General features: G+C 35.2%; 1 pseudogene; it reads left to right on the plus strand.

Annotated features, from left to right (window-relative positions):
• Nucleotides 1-1609: 1609 nt before the first annotated feature.
• On the plus strand, nucleotides 1610-1728 carry LOC150110074 (5S ribosomal RNA; annotated as a pseudogene).
• Nucleotides 1729-9606: the final 7878 nt, after the last annotated feature.

A 9606-nucleotide genomic window follows, 5' to 3' on the forward strand; every position in this document is an offset into this window, starting at 1 on the left:
ACAACTGTGCTATCACTGCTTGTTTCATTTAGCAATTTTTTGAAGTAATTATTCCATACGTCAAGGATATCTTTTTCACCAGTTTTTCTGTCACCTTTATCATCTCTAATTCCTTTTACAGCACTTTATCTTATATTTCTGAGCTTCTGTAACAACCCTCCAGAACCCTACCTTTTGATATTTATTTTCAATGTTCTTACCAAAGTCTTCCCATGCTTTTCTTTAGCTAGTTTTACATATTTGCATACTTACATATTTTACATAGCTAGTTTTACATATTTTACATACAGATATTTGTCTCTGCATTCTCTTAGTACACAAGGTGACTTATTTGCCAGGAACTTTTGATATGCTTTCTTTTTTTCCTTCACTGCCTCTTTAACTTCCAGTGTCCATCATGGGGTTCTGATTTTTCTATCCTTGCAGATCACCACATGCCTCTCTGGCTGAATTAATCAATGTTTCTTTCAGGATTTCCCACTGAATCTCCAAGGTTTAGTTCCTTGGAGATTCATTTTCAAGAAACACTTTCATATTTTCTTGAATAATGTTTGTGTATTTTAGTCTGCAGTTCACATCTGAGATCTACTGAACTTTATTCGCTTTAAAATTTTCTTACATGTTCTTCTTTTCAATATGAAATTTAATCATTATCAACAATAACATAGTCAATGAGACTTTTCTTATTCCTTACTTCTTCTCTCCATGTGAATTTATGCACATTTTTATGTTGGAACATTGTGTTAATAATAACCAGTCCATGTCCTGAGCAGAAATCCAACAGGTATTTACAATTATTATTAGCTTTACTCTTTTCTTGAAATTTTCTGAAAATATTTTCGTATGTCTGGCAATCATTTCCTACTCTGCTATTTAGATCCCCAACAACTACTAACTTTTCCTTTTTCATTGTGTCAGTTGCTTTCTCTATAGTCTCAAAAAATTTCTCTACTTAAACTTTAGTAGAACCTTCTGTGTGACCATAGGCACAAGTAAGTCTCATTGTCCATTTCCCCCAATTCTGTATTTGCCCACATCACTCTACTTTATATTGCTTGCCATTCAAGAAGATTAATTAGCCTCGTATTTTGCATTCATTACTATAATTCAACACTCTCTTTTCCCTGATTGTCATTGCTTGAATGTAACATTTTGTATTTATTGCTCAGATTTTGTCTGAGCAATAAATTTTGTCTTTTTTGTTTCATTCACCCCCTATTATGTCGATCTGGTACTTATCCAGTTCCTCAGCTAACTCCATTTCTTTGCCACTCAGGCTTTTTATGTTGATAGTACTGATCTTGAACTCTGGTGATTTGAGTTGGACTGTGGTTCAGGATTTGTTTCAATGGTTGACGTTCACTGTTTCCCTGGCGAAAACAATGTGAGCCTTGTTTAACCAGGCAACGCACCAGCCAGCATGAAATTCTGTTATGTTGCGCCATAATTTTATGTTTTGGTTTAAGCTAATAAGAATACAATTTGGTCAACTAAATCCCAAACCAGCCCATCCTCATTTGTTCAGTATCCAGGTAGTTATATCACTTATACAGCTTTTGACCCTTAAGCATCCAACAATAAAAATTTCCATTAAGGTATTAAACTTTCTGTCAGCAGCCAGATCTGTTTGAAAGCACCAGTTCTCTTCTGATCACTGAAGTTAAGTAAACCTGAGCCCATTTAGTACTAGGGAGGGTGACCACCTGGGAACACTAAGTGCTGCTGGGATTGGAAGCCTCCCACTATGAGTTCCTTGACTTCATGGAGGGCTGATTGCCAAAGATTATGGAATGATAATATCAACAGAAAAATCAAAAACGATGGCCTTTAAAGGATAAGATCCAGTTAGAACTAAAATAATAATAGATAACAAGATTTAAAATTTAAAAAAAATCAGCTAACGCTTATGTTGTTCCCGTATAGGGAGTAGGCGGCGCCGTTTACCTTATCTAACTTTTGGAGACTGAGTGGGCACTTCAATCTCCACTGGTAGCCAATCAGAGATAGCTGGCCCATGGCAATCACTGATTCATAGGTACGCAGTAAAGAAGGCAGCAAGCTAGTGCCGCCATCTCGTGGTCCCCAACACAATATTTTTAATGTCTGAAAATAGTGTGGGTTCGACGGTCGATTTTCTTGAGTTTACAAGATGAAAAACATGAGTTTCCGGGAGGAAAAACCCGCTAGCCCGTGCCAGAGATCGACTAACTCGGAAACCAGTCAAAAAAAAAAGCTTAGAAAAATTTCCTCTAGTCGGCAACTAGGTTTGAACCACCAAATCCTTTCTTCGTGCAGTCAAACGCTGTAGAGTGCAAACACCACTTCTACTGAGCTACACGGGCTCTAACAAGATTTTTTAGAACAAGTAAATTCATTTAACTAATTAGGATGTATGATTATATATGAAAAAGACAAAGATACAAACCCAAAAATTTGAAATATTTAAAAATAACAGGTGTAATTCACTCTACATTTAGAAGTTTACAACACATTAGCCCTACCAGTCCTATTATATGGAAGTGAAATCTGGACAATAAAACAAAAAAACAAAGATTAATAACAGCTGAAATGAAGTTTATGAAAAAAGACTGCAAAGTACAAAATACTCAATTCAGTCACAAAAGAAATGAAGAAATTATGAAATATAAACATAAACGGATGGAACACGTTGAAAGAATGAAAACAGAAAGATTACCAAAACAAGCTTAAATTACAAAGCAATAGGAAAAAGGAAACCAGGATGTCCTCTTAAGATATTCAATGATGACTTCTAAGACCACCCTAGGCCTAAATCCTTGACAAGCATGATGATGTACTCTGACATAGTTACGGAAGTGTAAAATTGATCAGTAAATGTACAGTGATTGCATCCTTCAAATAGTTTTGCACAGCTGAATTTCCCAAGAACCTTGACTGGCAGATGGAGACAGTTTTGTCTCTATCTGCCAGTCATGCGTAAATATCTGCACTCATAATATATTTCGTTCTGCTTTTCATAGAAAAAATATTAATTAGTTTATCTCTGATATATTTGCTTAGGATTCATTTCCTGTGGGATAACATTCCATATGGATTAATTCCAAAATAACAATAATAAAAATCCTATCTATATTATTGCATGAAATTGAATTTGGAATGGGTTTTTTATCTACATTTTCCAGTAGTTGAAATTTGGAAGATGTGGCTGAAAATGAAGTATTGTCAGTTGATCAAGTCATCTGATAATCATCAAGACTCCTATGCCAAACAGTCATCACCATCAGTTTCCTGATATGTACAGTCTTGGAGTGTTCAGGCTACTATGACAGCAATATTCTTCCAAATTAGTCTGTTACTTGTTAGTACTTCAATATTGTTGTATCTAAGGCACTTCTGATTGAATCAACCTACCTTAGATTATTCCTGTGCACACATTCTTGAATGCTAACAGTGTCAAGTTCCTTCCTAATATCTTCATTTTTAAATTGATTCTGCCACTGATGCCACCTGTTCAGACTCCTAATTTTTCTCAGAACTCTCATTTTGTGGGTCTCTAATCTTTAACCGAACGCTTTATTTAGAACCCCAGCTCTTAGATCCATAACTTGGAAATAATTTGAACACTGTCTTATATACTGCTAGCTTTGTGTTTTGGCTAATTTCTTTCATATTCCACATAAATCTGTTTGAGTGGCTTCCCATAATACCAGATTTGCTTCTTCTGTTGTCTATTTCCAAATTTAATTTGCCATATTCACTAAAATCTGTGCTTAAATAGCTGATAGATTTTGCTTATTCTATAGATTTTCATTGAGAATGCAGCTGAAGTTTTTTATGTTCCAGCATAGTTTTGATCAAGGAAAGGAAGGAGGAGAAGTAGTGATAGCATTCAACACCAAACATGAAGATTAACTTCTTGATTGGAAGGCAGTTTCAAGTAGAGTTATGTTGGCAAACTTCAAGATAGGGAAATGGACAATGAAACTTATGAATCCCACCAGGCATTACTGACACTGTGTTTCAGCATAAAGATGTGTACAAGTTCACATGGAGAAAAGACGCAAGAATTAAGAAAAGCCTCATTGACTACATTATTGTTGATAGTGATATTGTCATGCTGGTTCAGGATACAAGAGTGCACAAAGGATTTGAAATTGGAAGTGACCATTATTACTTAGTACTGAGCAGGATAAAAATGGATATCACATTGAAAAGAACAGTATGTAAGAGCATTTTAAAAAGAATTAATGAGCAGCTTTTACAGGTAAGTTGTAGACTTGACTGTACAGACATCTGAAGAAAAAATTAAACAAAATGAAAACAAGAACCAAACCTTGGGGTCTCAGTGGCAAACTCTAAAGAAGAAGACATTGATTGATTCAGCTTTGGGTGGGGGGGTATGCAAGGATAGAAATATAACACCATGTTGGACATAAGAAGTTAAAAAAGCAGTTCTGGAAACATACCATAAGTTCCTAGCAAATAAGGTTGCAGATGTCCTAAAAGAATGCAAAGAAACATGTAAGAGAGCTAAGCTGGGTGTAAATGTAGCTAAACAAAAGTCATGGAATGACTGTGATAAGAGCATGGAAAATAAATATGAGAAGGGTGGCAAAATGTTCTGGAGGCTATTGAAGAAGCTTGGAAATCGAGGAAAGAGAGTACTGTAAAAGAAATCAAAGATGTCATGAAAGCTGAAGATAAGAATATCCTAGATGTCTGGAGTAATTACTTTGGGAGACTTAAACAAACTAAGCGGTGACAGAACTGTACTAGAAGATGTTCAAGAGGAATGCAAAAGGTAGAAAAAGCCATCAAAAATGTGGGATGGCAGCTGGAGTATATGATACTTGACCAGAAATGCTTAGGTATGGAGGTATAAAAGTTTTGCAGTGGCTACACTGCATAATTTAGAGGACCTGGTCAGAAGGTTGAATTCCCGATGATTGGAGTAGAGCTCTCATAGTACCATCTATCAGTGGCGCACCCAGGGAGGGGCCCAAGGGCCCCCTCCCTGGGTGCGCAAAAAAAAACACTAGAAAATTTTCCAAAAATCTTATACCCTATAGCTCACGAGAATCCTGGCCGCTGTGAACGCAAGACAAATGAAGTAGTGCTCTTGTGGATGGAGCGCTACTTCGTTTCCTCAAGTCTGAACAGAGGAGATCATGGGTATCATGTATTGGCAATCACTGCAGATGCTCAGTCATAGGTCGTATGCAATGTAGTGTGCATTCTCAAATCATCTACTCAACTCTGCCCCCCCCCCCAGATTAAATCTTGAGTGCTCTGCCCCCCTCCAAGATTAAATCCTGAGTGTGCTACTGCCTTCTATAAAACGTGAATACAGCTGAATGTGAGAATTCTCCACTAAGTGTTTCAGGAAGGATATCACATTGAAAAGAACAATATGTAAGAGCATTTTAAAAAGAATTAATGAGCGGCTTTTACAGGTAAGTTGTAGACTTGACTGTACAGACGTTACTGAAGGAAAAATGAAACAAATTGAAAACAAGAACCAAACCTTGTGGTCTCAGTAGTAAACTCTAAAGAAGAAGACATTCATTGATTCAGCTGGGGTGGGGGGGGGGGGTATGTGGTGAAGTCATGGCAAAGGATAGAAATATAACACCATGTTGGACATAAGTTAAAAAAGCAGTTCTGGAAAAGACAAAAAAGCATTCCAAACGTTCCTAGCAAATAAGTTGGCAGATGCCCCAAAAGAATGCAAAGAAACATGTAAGAGAGCTAAGCTGTGTGTAAATGTAGCTAAACAAAAGTCATGGGATGACTTTGGTAAGAGTATGGAAAATAAATATGAGAAGGTGGCAAAATGTTCTGGAGGCTATTGAAGAAGCTTAGAAATCGATGAAAGAGTACTGTAAAAGGAATCAAAGATGTCATGAAAACTGAAGATAAGAATATCCTAGATGTGTGTGGAGTAATTACTTTGAGAGAGTTAAACAAACCAAGTGGTGACAGAACTGTACTAGAAGATTTTCAAGAGGAATGCAAAAGGTAGAAAAAGCCATCAGAAATGTGGGATGGCAGCTGGACTATATGATACTTGACCAGAAATGCTTAGGTATGGAGGTATAAAAGTTTTGCAGTGGCTACGCTGCATAATTTAGAGGACCTGGTCAGAAGGTTGAATTCCCAGTGATTGGAGTAGAGCTCTCATAGTACCATCTATGAAAAGTGAATAAAGCTGAATGTGAGAATTTCTCTACTAAGTGTTTCAGGTAAGATTTATGCAAGCATACTTGAAAAGAGGTTGCAAAAGACTGTGGAAGAGAAACTTAGAGAAGAACAAGCTGAATTTAGGCCAAAGAGAAGTTTATTAAGATCAGATTTTCAGTTTAAGACAAATAGGTGAAAAGTTGTGGGAATATAACAAGCATCTTTACCTAAGTTTTGTAGATCTGGAAAAGGCATGCAACAAGGTGCCCAGAGAAAAGTTTTTTAAAACACTACAATTATATGGGGGGAAATGAAACATACAGGGCAATGCATAGTCTATATTTAAGTCAGCAGTTAGAATTGAAGGAAATACAGGAAGATAGTTTTTGATGTAAAATTAAGGGTAAGAAAATTGGAGATGTCATACTTAGCTCTTTGCTTTATGCAGATGGTGTTACACTTCTAAACACATCTGGTACAAGTCTCCAGGATTCTCTAACTAAATTTTGTCACCTTCCTGATATTTATCTTCTATATTCTTACTGAAGTCTTTTCGTAACTTATTTAGCTTCTTTTGTATTACCAAGAACCAGTAATAGAAAAAATTAAAAAATATAAACATAAATGGATGGAACACGTTCAAAGAATGAAAACAGAAAGATTACCAAAACAAGCCTTAAAGTACAAGCCATTAGGAAAAAGAAAACCAGGACGTCCTCTTAAACTATTCAACGATGACTTCTAAGGCCGGAACAGGCCATGCTAGGCCTAAATCCTTGATACGTATGATGATGATGATGATGATTTAGCTTCTTTTATACATAGCTTAGCTCGCTGTTACATTTTTCTCTGTATTCTTTTAGGCATCTGCCGACTTATTTCTAGAACTTTCGATATGCCTTCTTCTTTTCCAGGACTGCTTTGTTAACATCTTGTTCACCATTGTGTTCTTCTATTTCTGTCCTTGCAGACAACTTCACCACATGCCTCCCTAGCTATCTGTGTCAATCAATATTTTCTTCAGCATTTGCTACCTGAGACTGCAAGCTTTGGTTCTTGTTTTCAAAGTGTTTCATTTTTCTTCACTATTGTTTGTATAGTTGGATCTACAGTTTACTTGTAAAAGCTGCTCAACTTTAATTATATTTAAAACTTTTTATATACTGTTCTGTTCAACATGATATTCATTTTTATCCTACTTACAACTAAATGATGCTCATTTCCAATTTCAAATTCTCTGTATACTCTTGTATCCTGAACCATTATCGATAGTGAAAATATCACTATTGATAATGATATAGTCAGTGAGACTTTTCTTATTTCTTGTGTCTTCTCTCCATGTGAACTTGTGTACATCTTTATTGGAATATTTGTTACACCAAAGAAATAATTTGCCATTATAAGTCTCAGAATCGTATTCTCCATCCGATAGTACAGTCACTCTGGAAATACTATACTCCAACTAATGTTTTGTGTGGCTGTAAACCTTTGTCGAAATGTTGTGTTGTCAACGTTTATTTTACTTTCTGTCTCTTTCATTTGCTGGTTAGAATTTTGTTTCTGCATGAAAGAAAATGATGCTGAATTATCAGATAAATTATTTTCACTTTCATGCAATAAATGAAGAAAAATCCAGAACTAAAATCCAGTAGATTCAGACCTCTGTTCCAAAGTAAACAATAATTCAGCACTAGCTCATAGAGAGTTGTTTGTTCTTCTTCCATTTCTCTTTCATCATTTTTCTCACCTTTTTTTTTAAAGAATGCTTGCATAAATCTTACAGCTCATGATTAATATGAACTGTAGCAAATATCCTCTCCCTTCTTTCTGGCTGTTTTACCATCCCTCTGGGAAATTCTGGCCTTTCAGGTATATACACCCTCCATTTAGGCCATTTTTCTGCCTTATAGAGTTCAAAGGATTAATTATCATATTAAGGTCAAGCCCTAGGATTTGATCCAGGTATGTTCCTGAAGAGAAGACTGGATCTTATAATCAATTTTTACATAGGATTGCTCTTATAATGGTGTAATGCAGGGATTGGCAACCTTTACAGACTCGCGTCTGTAAAGGTTGCCAATCTTTACAGATTCAACTTTTATTTTTAATAATTGGGCCACATGCGTTTAATTAAGAGAAAATAGTGAGTGAAAAAAATACTTAAGTTATCAATTTTTATTATATCAATTTATTTAAAAAAAACACAGAAATAATAAAAATTGATAACTTAAGTATTTTTTTCACTCACTATTTTCTCTTAATTAAACGCATGTGGCCCGATTATTAAAAATAAAAGTTGAATGTGGCCCGCGAGTCTGAAAAAGGTTGCCAATGAAACTCAATGAAAAATTATCACATAAACAAAGTAATATAGTTTATGCATCACAATACGTGTGTCTCCCTGCTTAATGTGACTTTTGTGATTGTTTTCCCTTAGCCAAATTATCTATATCCACTTTATAACCTGAGGTGCAAATTCGAATCGAAGCATGCAAATGTTCATCAGTCAGTCGAGAAGAAAATTCATTTTTTCTAAAACTCATGGTAGAAAATACTTATTTGCAAATGTATGTGCTTCCAAATGCGACTACATCTTCTTTGCGAAACTGATTAATACTTTAAATTTTTTTAGCAAGCATCGATAAAATTTTTGGATATTTTCTAACAAAAATGCATTCTTTAATGTTTCATTGTGTTGTAATTCCAAAACTTCCATCTTTAGTTGGTTTGGTACGTCATCAATGTCGACATTAAAAGGGTTTAAACATAACGACATTTCAATGCTATTTTTATGAAAATCAACAAGATTTGTTGTACGGGCAATATCACGAAGCATAGGTATAAAATTATTTTTAATTTATTATTCATATTATAAAATGTATTATTTAAATAATTCAACATATTGGCCACATGCCATGTAAGTATGGGCTGCAAAAAGTGCACGTGCAGGCTGCCGATCCCTGGAGTAATGCATCTTCATACAACTAAAAATTATCACTAGTCTTCAAAAAATGACTTTACTGGACTATTAATATATCAGTACAGTAAATTAAATGACATCCAGCCATCTATAGGGCTCCAACAGGGTAACTTTATTTGCACATACTTGATATGTTTTTATATCGTTACTGAAAGGCAGTTGTTTAGTTATGAGAATTTAATTTTATGGTTAACATTGTGTACTAAAACTGACAATCATTTCTTGTATATAATATAAGAAATAAGGAAATGACTGCAGGTAGTCATAAAAAAGAGATGCATCCCTCCCCAAGAGAGAAAAAAATCAGAATTATTTTTAGGCTTCCATTCTATATGCTACAATGCCTATTATACCTGATTCTTGAACTTATTCATTGACACAATACTCACTGCCCTTTCCAGGAACCTCATCCAGACACTGTTTTGTTTCGTTTTGTTTTTCCCTCTCTCTCTCTCTCTTTCCATTAA

The sequence above is a fragment of the Typopeltis vanoorti genome, chromosome 1 (assembly GCF_054136105.1).
Source record: "Typopeltis vanoorti isolate ZY-2024b chromosome 1, IOZ_Tvanoo_1.0, whole genome shotgun sequence".
NCBI classification, from domain to species: domain Eukaryota; kingdom Metazoa; phylum Arthropoda; class Arachnida; order Uropygi; family Thelyphonidae; genus Typopeltis; species Typopeltis vanoorti.